Source organism: Macaca mulatta, chromosome 14 (genome assembly GCF_049350105.2).
Source record: "Macaca mulatta isolate MMU2019108-1 chromosome 14, T2T-MMU8v2.0, whole genome shotgun sequence".
NCBI classification, from domain to species: domain Eukaryota; kingdom Metazoa; phylum Chordata; class Mammalia; order Primates; family Cercopithecidae; genus Macaca; species Macaca mulatta.
Genome location: NC_133419.1, coordinates 56,649,287 through 56,668,653, shown reverse-complemented (window position 1 = coordinate 56,668,653; position 19,367 = coordinate 56,649,287). Strand labels below are relative to the sequence as shown.

General features: G+C 44.1%; 2 protein-coding genes across 34 annotated transcripts in view; one reads left to right on the top strand and one right to left on the bottom strand.

Moving 5' to 3' along the window:
* The window catches only part of DENND2B (DENN domain containing 2B), a 177,727-nt gene extending 160,262 nt beyond the window's left edge, over positions 1-17,465 (bottom strand). For 17 of the 33 annotated variants that reach the window (XR_013404043.1, XR_013404046.1, XM_077963486.1 and 14 more), the window contains exons 1-2: positions 17,432-17,465; positions 17,065-17,186 (exon numbers count right to left, since the gene is read on the bottom strand). The gene's annotated coding sequence lies outside the window, so the exon portion shown is untranslated. Of the gene's footprint in view, positions 1-16,944; positions 17,187-17,431 lie in introns of those variants that run through there. The other 16 variants (XR_013404044.1, XM_077963490.1, XM_077963475.1 and 13 more) reach the window with 7 other exon arrangements.
* AKIP1 (A-kinase interacting protein 1) overlaps positions 1-19,367 on the top strand; it is a 338,621-nt gene that overhangs the window by 280,680 nt on the left and 38,574 nt on the right. The gene's annotated exons all lie outside the window — the stretch shown is intronic.

The following is a 19,367-nucleotide window of genomic DNA, read 5'->3' as shown; positions in this document are numbered from 1 at the left end:
TGTAATCCCAACACTTGCGGAGGCCAAGGTGGGTGGATCACCTGAGGTCAGAAGTTCGAGACCGGCCTGGCCAACACGGTGAAACCCCGTCCTTACTAAAAATATAAAAATTAGCCAGGCGTGGTGGTGGGCGCCTGTCATCCCAGCTACTCGGGAGGCTGAGGCAGGAGAATCTCTTGAACCTGGAAGGCGGAGGTTGCAGTGAGCTAAGATCATGCCATTGTACTCCAGCCTGGGAGACAAGAGCACAAAACTCTGTCTCAAAAAAAAAAAAAAAAAAAAAAAAAGGAAAGAAAGAAAGAAGCTTGAGGGAGCCTGTTAGCCCCCACTGCCAAGTGAGGACACAGCTAGAAGGTCCTACCTATGAAGAACAGGCCCTCACCAAACACAAAATCTTGGGCTTTCCAGCTTCCAGAACTGTGAGCAATACATTTTTGTTGTTTACAAATTATGTAGCCTAAGGTATCTTGTTATAGCATTCTGAATGGACTAAGACTATGGGAAAATCTGAATATGGTCTGAGTATTAGTTAAAATAAAAAGTTACTGAATTAGAAAAGTGAATGTAATTGAAAAATAAGATAGAATAAAAAACAGTATGTATAGTACAATCTTACTTTGGTAGAAAAACAATATAAATATGTATATCTGTATGTGTAGAGAAAGACCTAGAAAGGAGAGGACCAAGATTTTAATAGTAGAAATCTCTGAGTGTTGGGAAAGTTAGGTTTTCATTCTTTAAGAATGTACTGCAAAGCATACATTATATTTTTAATTTTTATTTTTAGAGACAGGGTCTTACTCTGTTGCTCAGGCTCAAGTGCAATGGCACCATCATAGCTCACTGCAGCCCTGAACTCCTGGGCTCAAGCAATCCTCCCCACTTAGCCTCCCAAAGTGCTGGGATTATAGATGGATGCCACTACACCCAGTTAAATTTTTTTTTTTTGTAGAGACGAGGTCTCACTTTGTTGTCCAAGCTGGTATTGAAGTCCTGGCCTCAAGCGATCCTCCCACCTTGGCCTCCCAAAGTGCTGGGATTACAGGTGTGAGCCACCATGCCTGGCCATATATTACATTTTTAAAAGAATCTATCTATCTATCTATCTATCTATCTATCTATCTACCTACCTACCTACCTATTTGTTTATGACAGAATCTCACTCTGTCACCCAGGCTGGAGTGCAATGGCGCAATCTCAGCTCACTGTAACCTCCGCCTCCCGGGTTCAAGCGATTCTCCTGCCTCAGCCTACCAAGTAGCTGAGATTACAGGCGTGCACCACCACGACCAGCTAATTTTTGTATTTTCACTAGAGACAGGGTTTCACCATGTTGGCCAGGCTGACTCAAACTCCTGACCTCAAGTGATCCACCTGCCTTGGCCTCCCAAAGTGTTGGGATTATAGGCGTGAGCCATGGTGCCTGGCCTAAAAGAACCAATTTAAAGTTGAAAGGTGAAAATAATTTTCTATTCTGTAGTTTTCTATTAAAGGAGCTCACAGACACAAAGAAAGTAGCAGCCGCTGGGCATGATGGCTCACGCCTGTAATCCCAACACTTCGAGAGGCCAAGGTGGGAGGATCACTTGAGCCCAGGAGTTCAAGACCAGCCTGGGTAACATGGCAAGACTCTATTTCTACAAATTATTTTTCTTTTTCCAGACAGAGTCTCACTCTGACACCCAGGCTGAAGTGCAAAGGTATGATCTCAGCTCACTGCAACCTCTGTCTCCCAGGTTCAAGCAATTCTCATGCCTTAGCCTCCTGGGTAGCTGGGATTACAGGCATGCGCCACCACGCCCAGCTAATTTTTGTATTTTTAGTAGAGATGGGGTTTTGCCATGTTGGCCAGGCTGGTCTCAAACTCCTGGCCTCAGGTGATCCGCCTGCCTCGGCTTCTCTACAAAAAAAGTTTTGAAAAAATTAGCCAGGCATAGTGGCCCACATAGTGGTCCTAGCTGCTCAAGAGGCTGAGGTGGAAAGATCACTTGAGCCCAGAAGGTCAAGGCTACAGTAAGCTATGTTCAAATCACTGCATTCCAGCCTGGGCAACAGAGGGAGATTCTGTCTCAAAAGAAGAAAAAGGAAGAAAGGAGATGAAACAGGACAGGATGAGATTCGTGGGAGGGAGAAGAGAGGGGAGGGGAGGGAAGAGAGGGGAGGAGAGGAGAGGGAGGAGAGGGTTGGGGGGGTCCCTGGATACCTGACTCCCCAACCACTATACTGGGCAGCTCCCCTGACAGAAAGGCAGGCCCAGGCCCTCTCTGGGGAGCTGCTCCCATTCATTTCCATCTGTTCCTTCAGTCCCTCCTCACTCCATCACTATTTTCTTTCTTTCTTTTCTTTTTTTTCTTTCTTCAGACAGATCTTGATTGTCGCCCAGGCTAGAGTGCAGTGGTGTAATAATGGCTCCCTGAAGCCTCGAACTCCTGGGCTCAAGTGATCCTCCCACCTCAGCCTCCCGAGTAGCTAGGACTACAGATGTGCACCACCACACCCAGCTAATTTTTTACTTTTTGCAGAGATGGGGTCTCACCATGTCACCCAGGCTGGTCTAGAATTCCTGGGCTCCAGCAATTCTCCTGCCTCAGTCTGCCAAAGCACGGAGATTACAGGTATGAGCCACTGCACTTAGCCCCATCACTATTTTCACACCAGTCTAATGTTATCTTCTGTCTCTCCTGTCCTAACCTGGCCCAGGTATCTGAATACTAAAATGTCATTTATAGTCACATACAGAATTAAGGCAAAATACCAGGTCTCCTCTTTCTTATCCCCAAACTCTGTTAGAAAGCTGAGTATACACATCCTACCTGAGAATTTTATGTCATTTCTCCAAAAACCACCACAAATCTCTAAAAACAGAAACAGAAATAACTAAAACAATACTAGGCCCTTAGCAGTAATACCTGGATTGTTGCAAGGGCCTCCTAACTCCTCTTAGCTTCTAGTTTCCTCCTAAATTCCAATCCATTTTCTACACTATCCATTCTGTCACCATGCCTGTAGAGAAAGACAGAACAATAGTCAAAGCATTTTCACATGCCTCCTTCTCATTCCAAACTCAAAGTCTTCAAGATGACATTCAAGATCACACAGGATCTGACTCATCTTACACAGCCTGGTCTGTCTCCAATGGGTTCCTTTATAAACCTGCTAATTCCAATAGGACCACCTATTTCTAGCTCCTACAAGCCAACATCTTTTCTGCCTCTGGGCCTTTGCTCATGCTGCCCCTAGTTACTCCCCGACTCCCAGAGTCCTCCTGGATTCTGAAGGCAGTACTGTGTAGAAGAAAGGGAACTAAACTAGGAGTCAAAACACCTGGATAGCAGACGTGATTCTGACATCAACAAGTTGTGTGCCTTTGGGCAGGTCCTACACCTCTCTGGGCTCAGTTTCCTGTCTATAAACAGAAAGGTTGGACTAGTTCACCCTATAGCCCTTCCACCTTTAAAGAAAAAAATTATTCTTCAGCCGGGCACGGTGGCTCATGCCTGTAATCCCAGCACTTTGGGAGGCCAAGGCGGGCGGATCACGAGGTCAGGAGATCAAGACCATCCTGGCTAACACAGTGAAACCCCATCTCTACTAAAAATATGAAAAATTAGCCAGGTGTGGTGGCAGGTGCCTGTAGTCCCAGCTACTAGGGAGGCTGAGGCAGGTGAATGGCATGAACCCGGGAGGCGAAGCCTGTAGTGAGTCGAGATCATGCCACTGCACTCCAGCCTGGGCGACAGAGCGAGACTGTCTCAAAAAAAAAAAAAAAATTCTTCGATTCCTATATGCTCAACCAAATCCAATCTCTCCTTCAAAGTCTGCAAGTCCTCCAAGAAATTTCTCTGAGCACTTCAGCCCACACTATTCTCTCCCCTTTGTGTGGAATCCACAACAAATTACATAGCGCATTCATTCAACCAAGACTTCTGAGCATTTTCTTGGCCATGTTACAATGGTAAAGCCTTGGTAACAAACATAAAGCCAGTTAGGACCCAGCCTGTAGCTATCACCTGTACATCCCTTTCCTCTCCACTATTTTTACCCAAGTGAAGTCATGAACAGCAAATGAATGCAAAAGATACCATTTATTCATTTATTTAATAAGTATTTAAAGAAAATCTTCCATGTCCTATTCTAAAAAGTAAAGATACCAGTAACCAAATGGATCAAGTCCCTAACTTCATGGAGTTTATTTATTTGGGAAAGCAGACAGGAAAAACACAGAAATATGTAATATAATTTTAGGAAGAGAAACAAAGGAGGGGATTAAAGAGTGACTCGGAGCAGTTTTACATAGGATGGGCAGAGAAGGCCTCCTCCCTGAGGTGGCACACTAGAGCCCACACTCAAATGAACTGGGTGACAAACCAGCAATATTCAAGGAGAAGAATACCCTAGGAGCAAGCAAAGGCCCTGAGACAGAAGAGATGGAAGGCAGGAACAGATGGGAGAGCTGGGGCTTAGACCACACAAGAACTTGGTAGTAAATGTGCATTCTACTTCTGAGTGTGATAGGATTCCATATGAGGGTTAAATATATATATATATTCTCAGTGCTATGTGGAGAAGAGACTGCAAAGACAGGAGCAGAGGAGCCAGGACCAGCTGAGGATGGCTGTACTGAAGCAGTCGAGGGCTTGGCTGGTCCCCTAGCCTAGGTCACTTCCTGGCTCTCCAGCTTATAAACTGTGTGAGCTCAAGAAAGTCCATCTCTCACCTGAGCTTCTACACCTTTAAGCAAGGATAATAAAAGTACCTATATTATAACGTTGTCTGGAAGGCTCGATTAGTGCACATAAAACCCTTAGAACAGCCTCTGGCAGAGAGTAAACATTCCATGAATGCTAGTACTTCAAAGCCAGGGGATCACCTAAGAAAACTGAAGACAGAGACAAGAAACAGGCTGAAGACTGAGCCCTTTGGCACTCCAAAAGGCCTCCATTTGGCCCAAGATTTGCCATAAGCCTGCACGTCCAAAATCTTGTCTGGGGCTCCAAACCCCCTGTGTGTATCAGTAACTCAAAACTTAGAGCTTATGATGTACTGCTTTATAGCGTTCTTTAGGTAACAATTATATGTTCTAAGTTTAGGTTATTTTTTTTCCTCGGTTGTATTGTTTATCTACTACCAGGCTTGGCATAGGGTTAGATAAACACTAACGTGTTTTGCAAATACTCATTCATGGATTATATCATGTATATTTCAAAGAAATAAATGTAAGGCACTATACTTCCTTTTAAAAAAAGAATCATCTTCTCTTCAAGGAATTATGTGAATTATAAGTTATATCCTCAGCACCGCCCCACTACCCCCACTACCCCATCAGTCCCATCTTGGCAGAGACAGGCACGTTGACCAAAGAAGTTACACCATCTGCCATGCCATTTTCCCACCTGACTTCCTGTCCACATGCTTTGTGAACAAACTTTTCTGTCTCTTCTTTCCCAGAGATTTCTCAAACTGTAAAAACTTCCCATACCTAGCAACATGTCACACCAGCCCCTGTCCCCAGAATTCCCCATGGCCCTTAAAAAAGCCTAAACAAGGAAGCCAAAAACAGGAGTATCAAAACTTAGGAAGAAAAGTGGGAAAGAAAATGGGCATAACCCAAATAAACACCTAGAAAATCATCCAGCAGGGTTCTTTCCACCAAGGTACAGGAGTCTCAGTGCCTTCAACTAGTTACTATGAACATTTATAAAATGACCTTAGGAAGTCCTAGCCAGAATAATCAAGCAATAGAAAGAAATAAAGGGCATCCAAATTGGAAAACAGGAAGGCAAACTATCTCTGTTTGCTGATATGATTGTACACTTAGAAACCCCTAAAAGATGCCTAGATCCTCCAAAAGACTCCTAGATTTGATAAATGAATTCAGTAAAGTCTCAGGTTACAAAATCAATGTATACAAATCGGTAGCACTGCTATATGCCAACAACCACCAAGCTAAGAATCAAATCAATAACTCAATCCTTTTTAATACCTTCAAAAACAAATAAAATACCTAAGAATATACTTAACTAAGAAGGTGAGAGAGCACTACAAAAAGAACCACAAAACGCTGCTGAAAGAAACCACAGATGACACAAACAGATGGAAATACACCCCATGCTCATGGAATCAAAGAATCAATATTAGGAAAATGACCATACTACCCAAAGCAATCTACAGAGTCAATGCAATTCCTATCCAAATACCAACATCATTTTCAATAATGTTAGAAAAAACAATCCTAAAATTCATATGGAACCAAAAAGGAGCCGAAATAGCAAGCAATCCTGAGCAAAAAGAAGAAATCTGGAGACATCACATTACCTGACTTATACTGCAAGGCTAGAGTAACAAAACAGCAATGGCACCGGTATAAATGTAGATACACAGACCAGTGAAACAGAATAGAGAACCCAGAAATAAAGCCAAACACTTACAACCACCTAATCTTCAACAAAGCAAACAAAAACATAAACTGGGAAAAGATACCCTAATCAATACATGGTGCTGGGAAAACTGGCTAGCCACATGCAGAAGAATGAAACTGGATCCCTATCACTCACCGTATACAAAAATTAACTCAAGATGGATCAAAAATTTATACCTAAGACATGAAACCATAAACATTCTAAAAGAAAACCTAGGAAAAACTCTTCTGGACATTGGCTGAGGCAAAGAATGTATGACTAAGACCCCAAAAGCAAATGTAACAACAAAAATAAATAAATAAATGGGACCTAATTAAACTAAAAGGCTTCTGCACAGCAAAAGAAATAATCATTAGAGTGAACAGACAACCCACAGAATGGGAAAAAATATTTGCAAATTATGTATCTGACAAACAACAAATACCTGGAATCTGCAAGGAACTCAAATAATTCAGCAAGAAAAAAACAAATAATACCATCAAAAAGTGAGCAAATGATATGAATACACATTTCTCAAAAGAATATATACAAATGGGCACGAAATATATGAAAAAATGCTCAACATAACTAATCATCAGGGAGATGCAAATTAAAACCACAATGAAATACTCTACCTTACTCCAGCCAGAGTAGCCATTACTAAAAAGTAAAAAAACAATAAGTCTTGGCATGGATGTGGTGAAAAGCAAACGCTTATACACTGCTGGTGGGAATATAAATTAGTACAACCTCTACGGAGAACAGTATGGAGATGTCTCAAATAACTAAAAGTATATCTACCATTCAATCCAGCAATTGCACTACTGGATATCTACTGAAAGGATGAGTCACTATATCAAAAAGATGCATGCACACATACGTTTATCACAGCACAATTCACAACAGTAAAGATATGGAACCAACCTAAGTGCCCATCAACCAATGAGTGGATTTAAAAATGTGGTATAGGCCTGGCGCGGTGGCTCACGCCTGTAATCCCAGCACTTTGGGAGGCCGACACGGGCGGATCATGAGGTCAGGAGATCGAGACCATCCTGGCTAACACGGTGAAACCCCATCTCTACCAAAAATACAAAAAAATTAGCTGGGCGTAGCGGCGGGCGCCTGTAGTCCCAGCTACTTGGGAGGCTGAGGCAGGAGAATGGCGTGAACCCGCCAGGCGGAGCTTGCAGTGAGCCGAGATCGCGCCACTGCACTCCAGCCTGGGCGACAGAGCGAGACTCCGTCCCCCGCAAAAAAAAAAAAAAAATGTGGTATATATACACCATGGACTACTCAGTCATAAAAGAATGAAATAATGTCTTTTGCAGCAACTTGGATGGAGCTGGAGGCCATTATTCTAAGTGAAGTAACTCAGGAATGCAAAACCAAATACTGTATGTTCTCACTTACAGGTGGGAGCTAAACTATGGGTATGCAAAGGCATATAGAGTGGTATAATGGACTGTGGAGACTCAGAAGGGGGAGGAAGGGAGGGAGGGAGGGGAGATGAAGGATTAAAAAAACTACATATTGGGTATCATGTACACTACTCAGGTGACTGGTGCACTAAAATTTCAGACACAATTCAACCATATAATCAAAAACCACTTGTACCACAAAAGCTATTGAAATAAAAAATAGATATTTTAAAAATACAATAATAATGAAACATTTAAAAATAAATACATAAATAAAATGACCTCAAGTGATAAGGGTTTCCAACAGAACAAAGGTCCAAGTCAGTGAAGGGAAAAGATTAACTTTTTCACTCTTTTTTTTTTTTTGAGGCAGGGTCTCAGTCTGTCATCCAGGCTAGAGGTCAGTGCCATAGTCTCGGTTAACTGCAGTCTCAACCTCTTGGGCTCAGGTGATCCTCCCATTTCAGCCTCCTGAGTAGCTGGGACCACAGGTGTGTGCCACTGCACCTGGCTAATTTTTCTAACTTTTGTAGAGATGGGGGTTTACCATGTTGCCCAGGCTGGTCTCAAACTCCTGAGCTCAAGACATCCACATGCCATGGGCTCCCAGAGTGCTGGGATTACAGGCGAGTGCCACAGTGCCTGGCCAACTTTTTCACTTCTTTATTCAGTTTCCACAGAACTATCTGGTCTTCCGTTTTTCTTCCCTGTCCTACCCACCCATGCTCCCAAACGCCTAGCCTGGGTGATAAGCCATGGAAAATAATGCTGACCCACCAGGACCACAGCTCTTGACCTGGCTTCAACCAAGTCTGAACCTCATATCCTGAGATCTACCCCAGCCCTCCAGGGACCAGAAACAGTGACAAATACATGGGAACTATGTAGGCGACTCAAATGTAGACAGAGCTGGGCACATCATACTGCTCCCAAATTGGCTTTCTTGCACCCTGAAACAGACAAAAGCTGCTAGATGTTACTTTGCCAATACCTTCTGGCAGAGCTATTTCTAGCTAATTCTGATCACTGAACTACTCATGGAGGTTTTAAAAATGGTCCATCCTTAATCCTACCATTTTGGGAGGCAAAGGTGAGAGGATCGCTTGAGCCTGGGAGTTTGAGACCTGCCTGGGCAACATAGGGGGACCCCGTCTCTAAAAATAAATAAATTGGTCGGGTGCGGTGGCTCACATCTGTAATCCCAGCACTTTGGGAGGCCGAGGCAGGCGGATCATGAGGTCAGGAGTTCGAGACCATCCTGGCTAACATGGTGAAACCCCCGTCTCTACTAAAACTACAAAAAATTAGCCGGGCGTGGCGGCGTGCGCCTGTAGTCGCAGACACTCGGGAGGCTGAGGCAGGAGAATGGTGTGAACCCAGGAGGCGGAGCTTGCAGTGAGCCGAGATTGTGCCACTGCACTCCAGCCTGAGCGACAGAGCCAGACTCCGTCTCAAAAAAAAAAAAAATTAATTAATTTAAAATTTTTTTAAATGGTCCTCTGAAACAAGATATAAAGTGGCCTCTACCCACGTCCCATGACTCTTATGCCTTTTTTTTTTTTTTTTTTTTTTTTTTTTTTGAGATGTAGTCTTGCTCTGTCACCCAGGCTGGAGTGCAGCGGTGTGATCTCAGCTCACTGCAAGCTCCGCCTCCCAGGTTCACGCCATTCTCCTGCCTCAGCCTCCCCAGCGGCTGGCACTACAGGCGCACACTGCCACGCCCAGCTAATATTTTTGTATTTTTAGTAGAGACGGGGTTTCACCGCGTTAGCCAGGATGGTCTCAATCTCCTGACCTCGTGATCTGCCTGCCTCGGCCTCCCCAAGTCCTGGGATTACAGGCATGAGCCACCGCACCCGGCCTCTTAGGCCACTTTCTATGCAAACACTGTGATCCTGAGTGCTATTCTAATTCAAAAGAGTGACCTGTCAATACACAAATGGGGGAAAAAATCGCAAAACAGAATCCTCACAACTGATATTGCTGATTAACTAGACATGAAGGATTCAATTAATATACTTTGACCTTGTCATTTTTCCATGTTAACCCACAGCACCAAATACTCATTTGCAAGTTGGGTTTTCTTTATCTCCAGGTCTCTATGTACAGATTCTAGTGACTACTGAAAAGTACAAAGCTTTGATTCCCCTCCCATACAATTACACAATTTTCAAGAGAACTTCCATTCCCCTGGGACTTGGACCCAGTAGAAGAAGCCTTTTGGGTCTAAGTACTTAGAATGCACCCATCCCTGGCTCAAGAGGCAAGACCAGACTTTCAAGAAAAGCTTCTCCAGGCAGTCGTGGAGAAAGAGAGCTATTGAGTGGCACTTCCTAATTCAAGGGGATATTATGCTAACTAGAGTTCCCAGCAACAGTAAATGTAATCCAACATGACTAATAGAAAAAATAACTGACTAGGCCCTGTTTACTCACTAGAAAGTATATCCCCACATATTAAGCCTTAACAAAGGTCATCTCAGCTCCCAGAGACCAGAGTGTTGTAAAAACAGTTGTTTCCCAACAGCAATATTTGGATCAGGAGGTACCCAACACTCATATCCAAAACTGATTTCCCATCTAATTTCTTTTGTTGTTGTTATTTTCAGACAGGGGCTCGCTCTGTTGCCCAGGCTGGAGTGCAGTGACACAATCTCGGCTCCCTGCAGCCTTAACCTCCCAGGCTCAAGCAATCATCCCATCTCAGCCCCCCGTTTAGCTGGGACCACAGACACGCACCACCACACTCGGCTAACTTTTGTATTTTTTTCATAGAGACGGAGTCTCACTGTGTTGCCCAGGCAGGTTCAAATTCCTGGCCTCAAGCAATCCTCCCACTTTGGCCTCCCAAAGTGCTGGGATTACAGGTGCGAGCCACCAGGCCCGGCCTCCATCTAATTTCTTAATTTCATCCACTCGTTGATTCATCAAACCCCTAACATTAAGCATATTCACTGAAGAAAGGTAATAAGAGAATAAAGAGATGCCTGTACGCACCCCAGTGCTTTTTACGCAGGAGATATTAAAAAACTGTAGGACACGAGAAAGGAAAAGTATATAAATGATAGTGATACAGAGCACTTCCCAGAGACCAGTGTCTTGACAGTCTCAGGATAAAAGGTACTTTTTACCCCACTCTAGTTAGCCACCTCCAAAAGGAAGAATGGAACAGGATGGAAAAAATTCAAAAATTTCTAGATTCAAACTTGTCCTTGGCTAAGTTTACATCCAAGATCCCAACTTCACATCAAAGAAAGAAAAAAGCCACTGAAAGTGACCCTTGCCTACTCAAAGGAGTTTCCAAAACATTAACAAACAGGAACAAATTCCCAGCATATTCTAATTACTATGACCTTTTATCATTAAGAGGCCCATAAAAAAGGGCTTATTTCTAATGTTACTAACAAAGGGTTAAGCAGATTATTTCTATCATATTTTCATGGAGATCCTAAATTCCAGTTTAAACAAATGATTCCCAGACTTCTACAAAGGCCTTTAATTGGGCTAATCTGTTACTTTTAGTGCAATCTTGCCAAGGCTGGATTCTTCTTAAGCCCTTAAAGGACTTGAGTAAAATTCTTTTGATGGTAATTTTTTTAAAAGATCATCTCCAGAGTTTACATATATTCCACAATTACTTATGCTGATAGAAAAATATATATATATTTTACTCCAAAAGGCTCCTTCCAATTTGAAAGCTCTAATTGCCAACATATCTCATATGAACTTCCTGCATAAAACAAAACACAAAGCAACAAGTATAATCATAGGTCTAAAAAGAGAGACTTGTTAAGGAAAACAGAGAAAGCTCAGCTTGTTTAGCCAGAGGAAGGGAAGGAAAGGATGGGTACAGATGGGACAGTCTGTACATCTGATAACTGCCTTTACAGTCCAGGAAAGACAACTGTTCACTCTATGAACATCTGTGCATTGAAGAGGGATAGGAAAACAGTAAAAGTAGGAAACATTAAAAGAAAACTTAAGCTAACTACAAGGAGATAATCTGTGATCATCAATCTGGAAACCTTCCTTAGAAAGTGTTTCCCAGGGAAATTGTGAAATCTCTTTAAGAGAGATTAAATCTCTTCAGAAAGATTTAAGGATATTTGGAGGTGGAGGAGGTCAAAATAGTCAAAGTTCTACCATACTAGGAGATTACAACTGAGTAACAAAGGGATATTCCAGTCCCTGGGAATTGTCCAAATGCCATCCCCAATAAAAAATAATTTAGACTATTTTTAAAGAGGATATTGTAGTCTTATTTTTCTTTTTCTCTTTTTTTTTTTTTTTTTTTTTTTTTTTGAGACGGAGTCTTGCTCTGTCGCCCAGGCTGGAGTGCAGTGGTACATCTCAGCTCACTGGAAGCTCCGCCTCCAGGGTTCATGCCATTCTCCTGCCTCAGCCTCCCGAGTAGCTGGGACTACAGGTGCCTGCCACCATGTCCGGCTAATTTTTTGTACTTTTAGTAGAGACGGGGTTTCACCATGTTAGCCAGGATGGTCTTGATCTCCTGACCTCGTGATCCGCCTGCCTCAGCCTCCCAAAGTGCTGGGATTACAGGCGTGAGCCACCGCGCCCGACCTGCAGTCCTATTCTTCTAAGCTGTTAGCTATCTTAGAAAACCTAAATCACCTGTTTAATAAATTATTAAAATGACAAATACCAAATATAAAAACATTAACTGTGCAAGCAATGCATCAAAAATGCAACCAAACATTTCCGACATTTAAATAAGGGCATTGCCAAAGTCTCTTCTTGAGGCCCTAACTCTCAAAACTAGGCTCAAGAGCATTCTCCCAGGAAGACATACCAAATGATCCCCAACTAGCAATGAGCTTTGCCATTCTCTGGAGGAATGACCACGTAACCTATAACCAGAGGCTACAAAGAAAATAAAATGACTTTCAGGTGACACAAAATACAAACTGGGAGAAGAAACCAAGGTACTAATCAGGGTGTGACCATCTCTATCTGGCCCTAAGGGATTACCCTGATCTAAAGGAACTAGGAAAACTGAGCTCAGAGATCCCTCAAACATCAAATTCCAGGAACTTCTGAATAAATGGCAAAGCTGGAACTTTAACCCAGCTTTTTCTACTCCAAATCCCCTACACGAAGAGGGGTCACATTCCTCAGAGGTCCAAAACACAAGCTGAGTCATATCCTGACCCATGTAGAGGTCCTGGTGATAATTTCACCTATCAAAGCCCCATTTGGTAGGGCAAGCTCTCCAAGGTGTGAGAGGCTTTTAAAGGTAAAAATGGGTGTGGAGAACTGAGATCATATTTTGATTTCGCATTTTTTAGCTGAGAAAAAAACACAGGTGACTCTAACATTAATTAAAAGAAAACTTTAGTTGACAGACGTCATTTTTCTGCCTGTCAGCTGCCCCTCCTTAGTGAGCCCTCCTGCTAGGGGATATTCCTTGGCCAAACAACCAAGTCTCCAGAGCACTAACCAGTTCAGAGGAAATGGCGTACAAGTTGCACAAGAAATAGCAAGAAATCCAGATTGTATTTAAAGTGGCAGACTAATTCTAGTAAAATGTCTCCACCCACTGCTGCCCTTCCTGAGCCCATTATCTGCTGAGAATCAAAGGGCCTGGCTATAAATGTGGGTGTCCAGTGTCCTTGTAAGCTCCCTAAGCTGTATACATGAACAATACAATTAACTGGTAAGAAATGTGGAAGGGTAGGAAGGCCTTTGCACATCTCTAAATCCTGGCTTTCCTATCCGTTTTAAATCCCCACGCAGGAACTCTACAAAGGCCTCCTGTTTTTCCTCCATAACAACAAGTGAAATAAATGTGCATTTTATGTTAATCTTTCTCATAATTAAGAAAGGTAATCTAAATTCACTTTTACCCTACTAGTACCAAGTTTTAAAATTCAGCTTTTTTTTTTTTTTTTTTTTTTTGAGACAGGGTCTCGCTCTGTCACCCAGGCTGCAGTGCAGTGGCGTGATCACGACTTACTGTATCCTCAACCTCCTGATCCTCCCACCTTAGCCTCCTGAATAGTTGGAACCACAGGCACATGCCACCATGCATGATTAACTTTTGTATTTTTTGTAGAGACGGGGTTTCACCATGTTGCCCAGGCTGGTCTCCAACTCCTGAGCTCAAGCAATCTGCCTGCCTCCGCCTCCCAAAATGCTGGGATTACAGGTGTGAGCCACAGCACCTGGTCAAAATTCAGCATTTTTAAGAAATAAGAGAATATGAGAGGAAAAGGCACATCAACTTACATAAGATGTTTAGGGCGAGGAAAAGCTTTTAAACAAATTACAACATTGATCTACCTCTCAGAGTAGTCATGAAAGAAAAAAACCAAAGCATTGCGAAACATGGGGGAACATAAAGGACAAACCAGCAGTGGCACTGGTCCACATACACATTCCATTTCAGCGTGTGCCTGGTAAGATTCAGCTCTTTTCTGATCCAGAGCGGCCCCATGGTCACTGCAACTCGTTCTTTATCCAGTGAACCAAGCTACTCACTGCAGGGTACAGTGAGACAGGAATTGAAACACCCAGATATCTTGGCTACATTCCCTTTTTTAACCTCCTCATTAGGAATTATGACTTGCACATGACTTGTGATGAGCATGTCACATTCCTGTACATAGATGTCACCTTAATCTTCTAAAATCACTGCTTTACCCATAGCTTCTTTTCTCAAAAATCTTTAAAACCTAGACAATGTCTATAGGATAAAATTCCAGCCCTTGAGCCAGAATTGAAGCTGACCACAGTTCGGCTTCCACGGGACCTCCCACTGCTCTCTGGAGAAGGCAGCTGTGAAAGCACCCACGTTAGTCTGAGAGCCAGGCATTGGAATTCTAGCTCTGCCACTTTACCACTTGTGTCATCCTGAGCCAGTTACGTATCTTTTTGATCTTCTCTTTTTAAAAATAAGAATTCCCTCATCTTTAAGACAAGAGCAACAATACCTATGTCACAACACTGAAGGATGAAAGAGCTGGCAGGTGGCATAGAGCAGACGCTATTACTTTTCTCTCTAGGTCCAGTCCAAATGGTCTGCTCTCCATTCTCTTGAAAGCTTTCCCCAGCAACTCTCCACCAGTTTCAGAAGCACACTTTGCTTCAAGGCCCTCCCCTCTTCTATGAAACCTCCCTGCCTCAGAATCATTTTCTCCTTGAGCTTTACAATTCTTAGATTCTAAGCCAAGTTTGTCCAACCTGCGGCCCATGGGCCGCCCAGGACGGCTTTGAGTATGGCCCAACACAAATTCGTAAACTTTTAAAAAATATTATGGTTTTTTGGGATTTTTTTTTAAACCTCATCAGCTATTCTGAGAATTAGTGTATTTTACATGCGGCCCCAAACGATTCTTCTTCTTCCAGGGTGACCCGGGGAGGCCAAAAGATTGGACACTCCTGTTCTAAGCCAATTGATCTGAAATTATCCTTCACTCAAATGTCACTCCTCTTTCCCTAAGGAGTCCACCAACTCAAGACCAAGGGTTTCGCTAATTACCAAGTCAATCCAATCTAAGCGTTCAGTAAAAAAATACTTTTAAGGTAAGAGTTGCCTTGGAGTTGTCCACCAAAATGGTGTCCTTCTGGCCCAGTTAAGGGATAATAACACTTCCCATATATACACTTAAACAATTTTTCTTCCCCCATATCTTGGGGACTTTTTCCAAAGGTAATATTTGCCAGATAGCCTGGGCCCAGTGGCTCAGGCCTGTAATCCCAGCACTTTGGGAGGCCCAGGCGGGTGGATCACCTCAACTCAGGACTTTGAGACCAGCCTGGCCAACATGGGGAACGCTGTCTCTACTAAAAATACAAAAATTAGCCAGACATAGTGGCAGGCACCTATAATCCCAGCTACTCAGGAGGCTGAGGCAGGAGAATCACTTGAACCCGGGAGGCGGGCGTTGCAGTGAGCCGAGATTGCGCCATTGCACTCCAGCAAGAGAGAGAGACTCCGTCTCCAAAAAAAAAAAAAAAAGAAATTTTTAAATAAAAATATGCCAGATAAATAAAAAGGAGGGTTAAATCTATGTTAGTCACCTAGGAGCTCTCTGCCAGACCAGCAGAATTTAAGAAGCCTTCACTTCATGCATTCAACAGGCTCTTCTTGAGTTCTGGCCTTGTGCGGTCCTTAATTCAGCAATGGAGATAGACCGAAAAATTCAGTCTCTATCTTGGATTAGCTTTCTGGAACCTAGATTATGTCTGATCCTTTAGAAACCCCTAATTCTGGTTAAAAAAAAAAATCAATTAAGGGATTCACCTTCTGAAAAATATTAAAACAATGCAGCTCTTTGGGTTTTTAACCCTGCCGCCCCATCCCAAAATGGCCAGTTGCAGTGTGTGCAGCTAAGAGGTAGCTGAAAACAGTCTTGCAGATGGGATAATGAACTCTTCGCCATTCCCAAGACCCTGCTGTCCAAACAGCAGAAACACCTGGGTGGTAATAAAAGCAAGAGCTGGACTAAGGCAGTACTAAGGCAAATTTTCTCACTGAAGAAGTTATTTTATTCACATTAATCATCAACTACTTTCATATAAAGATCCCAGGAAAATGCAATAAGCCCTCTTTAGAAACACTTGAAAACACTCTCTTGAACTCTATACTCACAGTTACTAAATTATTGGATAAGGTGCCATAAACGTTGACTAGAGTGTGGACCCTTTAATACTTAGTGCGCGTCTGCACAAGGGCAAAAAGTGAACCATCCACAAATAAACATAGCTTAACTTGTTGCAGTAATAGCATGCAAAGTTAATTTTCCTTTGTTTGAGTTCCGCGTGTGTGTCTGTGTGTGTTGTGCGTGTGTGTATGTGTATGTGTGCCCGCGCGCGTTCTTCAAGGAGCCTGCATACAAGCTGCATACAAGCTGTAGGAATTCGAGTGCCGCCACCGAGAGGCGAAGCGGTGCGCAGAGCCCGCTCCCAGGGCGTCCCGAGGTCGGGTCTCCGCTCGGCACCAGGCAGCTCTTCACCGCCGGACCCTGGCCGCGAGGTTCCCCACCCCCAACCGCGCGGCCCCAGCCGGGCCGGAAAGCAGAGCCAACCGCTCCTGACCGCCCGGGAGGGCGGACCCTACCGGCCCCGCTCCTCTGCGCCTGCGGCGGCCCCCACGCGCGTACTCACGGAGCTGGACGCCGCTGCCTGGGCCGGGAGTCGGGAGTAGAGAGAAAAGGGCTGGGAGGGCAGGGGCGGGACCGGGCGCGACACGCGGGAACCGGGGCCACCCGGCCCGGAGGCGCTTACCTCTGCGCTCCCCAGCCTGGCCGGGGGCGGCGCCTGGATGGGGTCTCGCCGGGAGCCGCGCGGCCCCTCCCGCAGAGAGGGCGGGCGGCGGGCAGGCATCTGCGCCCCGGGCTGCGGCCGGGCTGCAGGGAGAGAGAGGGGAGGGAGCGCAGATTTGAGTGGAGGGGGCGTGGAGGATGTGCGCCTCCACCCAAGACAGAGAGGGTGGGCTGCTGGAGCCCGGCGGAGGGGAGCGCTCAGAGGCGCCGGAGGGAGCGAGAAAGCCGCGCCGAGAGTGTGCGAGGGAGGGTGGGGGACAGGGGTGAGGGAGGCGGGGGCCGGGGGCAGCAGGGACGAGAAGTTGGCCCCCAGACTGGACGGCCCTCACCTCCGCACCATCCGACCAAGAGTTGTCTGGGTCTGGAGCAAAGCACAACGGGGTCTGAAACTTTATGTCATTTTCTCATACACACGTGATCCCCCTGGAGTCCAGATGGTTTCAATCACTGGAGGAAAAAAGCGGCTCTTCTGGTATGCGTGAAAAGCCGGAGCTGGGAGAGTCTGGGAAAAGCTGCCTGCACAGCCCGCCGGCCTTCAAACAAACCGATGAGCTCTTTCCCTTCTCCCAGTTCTCAGCCTCGGGGGAGCCCTACAAAACACAAACGAAATTCAAAGAAGCTACTTTTGGTACTGCAGCAGTAGCAGAACTCCCAAAGCACTAGGGTTCCAAAGAGCCTGGTCTCAACCGAAAGCTCCAAAAGGGATTCTGAAATTTTACTTTAAATACTCCACTGGTTTGCAAAACCAAAAACTAGAAAAGGGTGCCATTTAATAATAAAGCAATGGAATACCAGCATTGAGAATCTGTGATTAGTGGAATTTGAAGGAAATCATTAGCCCAGTATAACAATCAACTTGGAAAAGAAAAATGTAAATTACTTAAGATCCAAACCCATACTTACTTAGTGAGATGTTAGAAAACCGTGTAATCCATTTTTTACTCACGTAAATCACTGTAAATAAAATTTGATATCGAAATGCAAAACTGAGCAGCAATGAAAATTGACTTTTGAAGTTTCAGTTTTACACTGACTTTACAAATTTACATTTCGAAGGAGCCAGTGTGTATGAACATAAGCAGGCTCTAAGGCCAGAACATGTTCCAAAATCCAAGCCAATTCAATTGTCAAATATCCTAAGGAGGTATTTACTCAGCTGCAGGACAAGCATCAAATATAATGATAATGAGTTTAAGATACATCCTGAGGCAGGGTGCAGTGGCTCGTGCCTGTAATCCCAACACTTTGGAGGCCAAGGTGGGCAGATCACTTCAGGTCAAGAGTTCAAGACCAGCCTGGCCGACATGGTGAAACCCCATCTCTACTAAAAATACAAAAGTTAGCCGGAAGTGGTGGCAGGCACCTGTAATCCCAGCTACTAGGGAGTCTTGAGGCAGGAGACTCCCTTGAACCCAGGAGGCGGAGTTTGCAGTAAGCCAAGATTGCACCACTGCATTCCAGCCTGGGCAACAGAGTGAGACTCTGTCTAAAAATAATAATAATAATAATAATAGATAAGATACGTTCTGGAAATAATTTAACTTGGTCAAGATCGAACACAAATAATGGCAAGAACCAAACTGATAAAGTCTATTGTTCCTTTGCCAAAAACGGATATTACACATGAATTACTAGTATTAACTCCTTGTCTCCAAAATACTGAGGCCAAAGGACAGTTTGGCCTTTCTAGCAGAGGGCCTTATATGCGGTGTGATGCAGTCTGCACATGAAAAATAAATCAGTTCCTCGTTGAGTTGGTTCTACATTAGGAAAGCCCAAGATTTCAGCTGTTGTTGAGGCACACTGAAAAACATAAAGGCCAAAAATCAGAACAGGTTTTACTCCAAAAATCAGAACCGTTTTACTTTAATCAGAACAAGTTTTACTCCAAACTCACAATCTAAGTGAGTTTCTACTCTAGTTCACTGAAGTGCTTGAACCCTTCAGGAGACCTGGGCCATATCTGGATGAACTTAGCCCTCTCCAGTCTTTTCCAATCTCTCCAATCTCAAATTAGGATGATTCTGCTCCAAATGTGGAACAAGAGAACCCATGAATGTAAAGGCAAGCCACAGAATTTAGCAACCCTCCAGGTAAATTCTACCTGTAGCTCTCTGAGCTCTGTAAGGAGGTTCTTAAGTCTCCCACTTTCAAAACTATTGGAACTTCTACTACTAAAGTCCCGTTTTCCTTGTAACATCTGTAAGGAAAGACAATTCTACAGATAGCATCAAGATTTTCTCTATTCAGACCCAGGACAGTAAT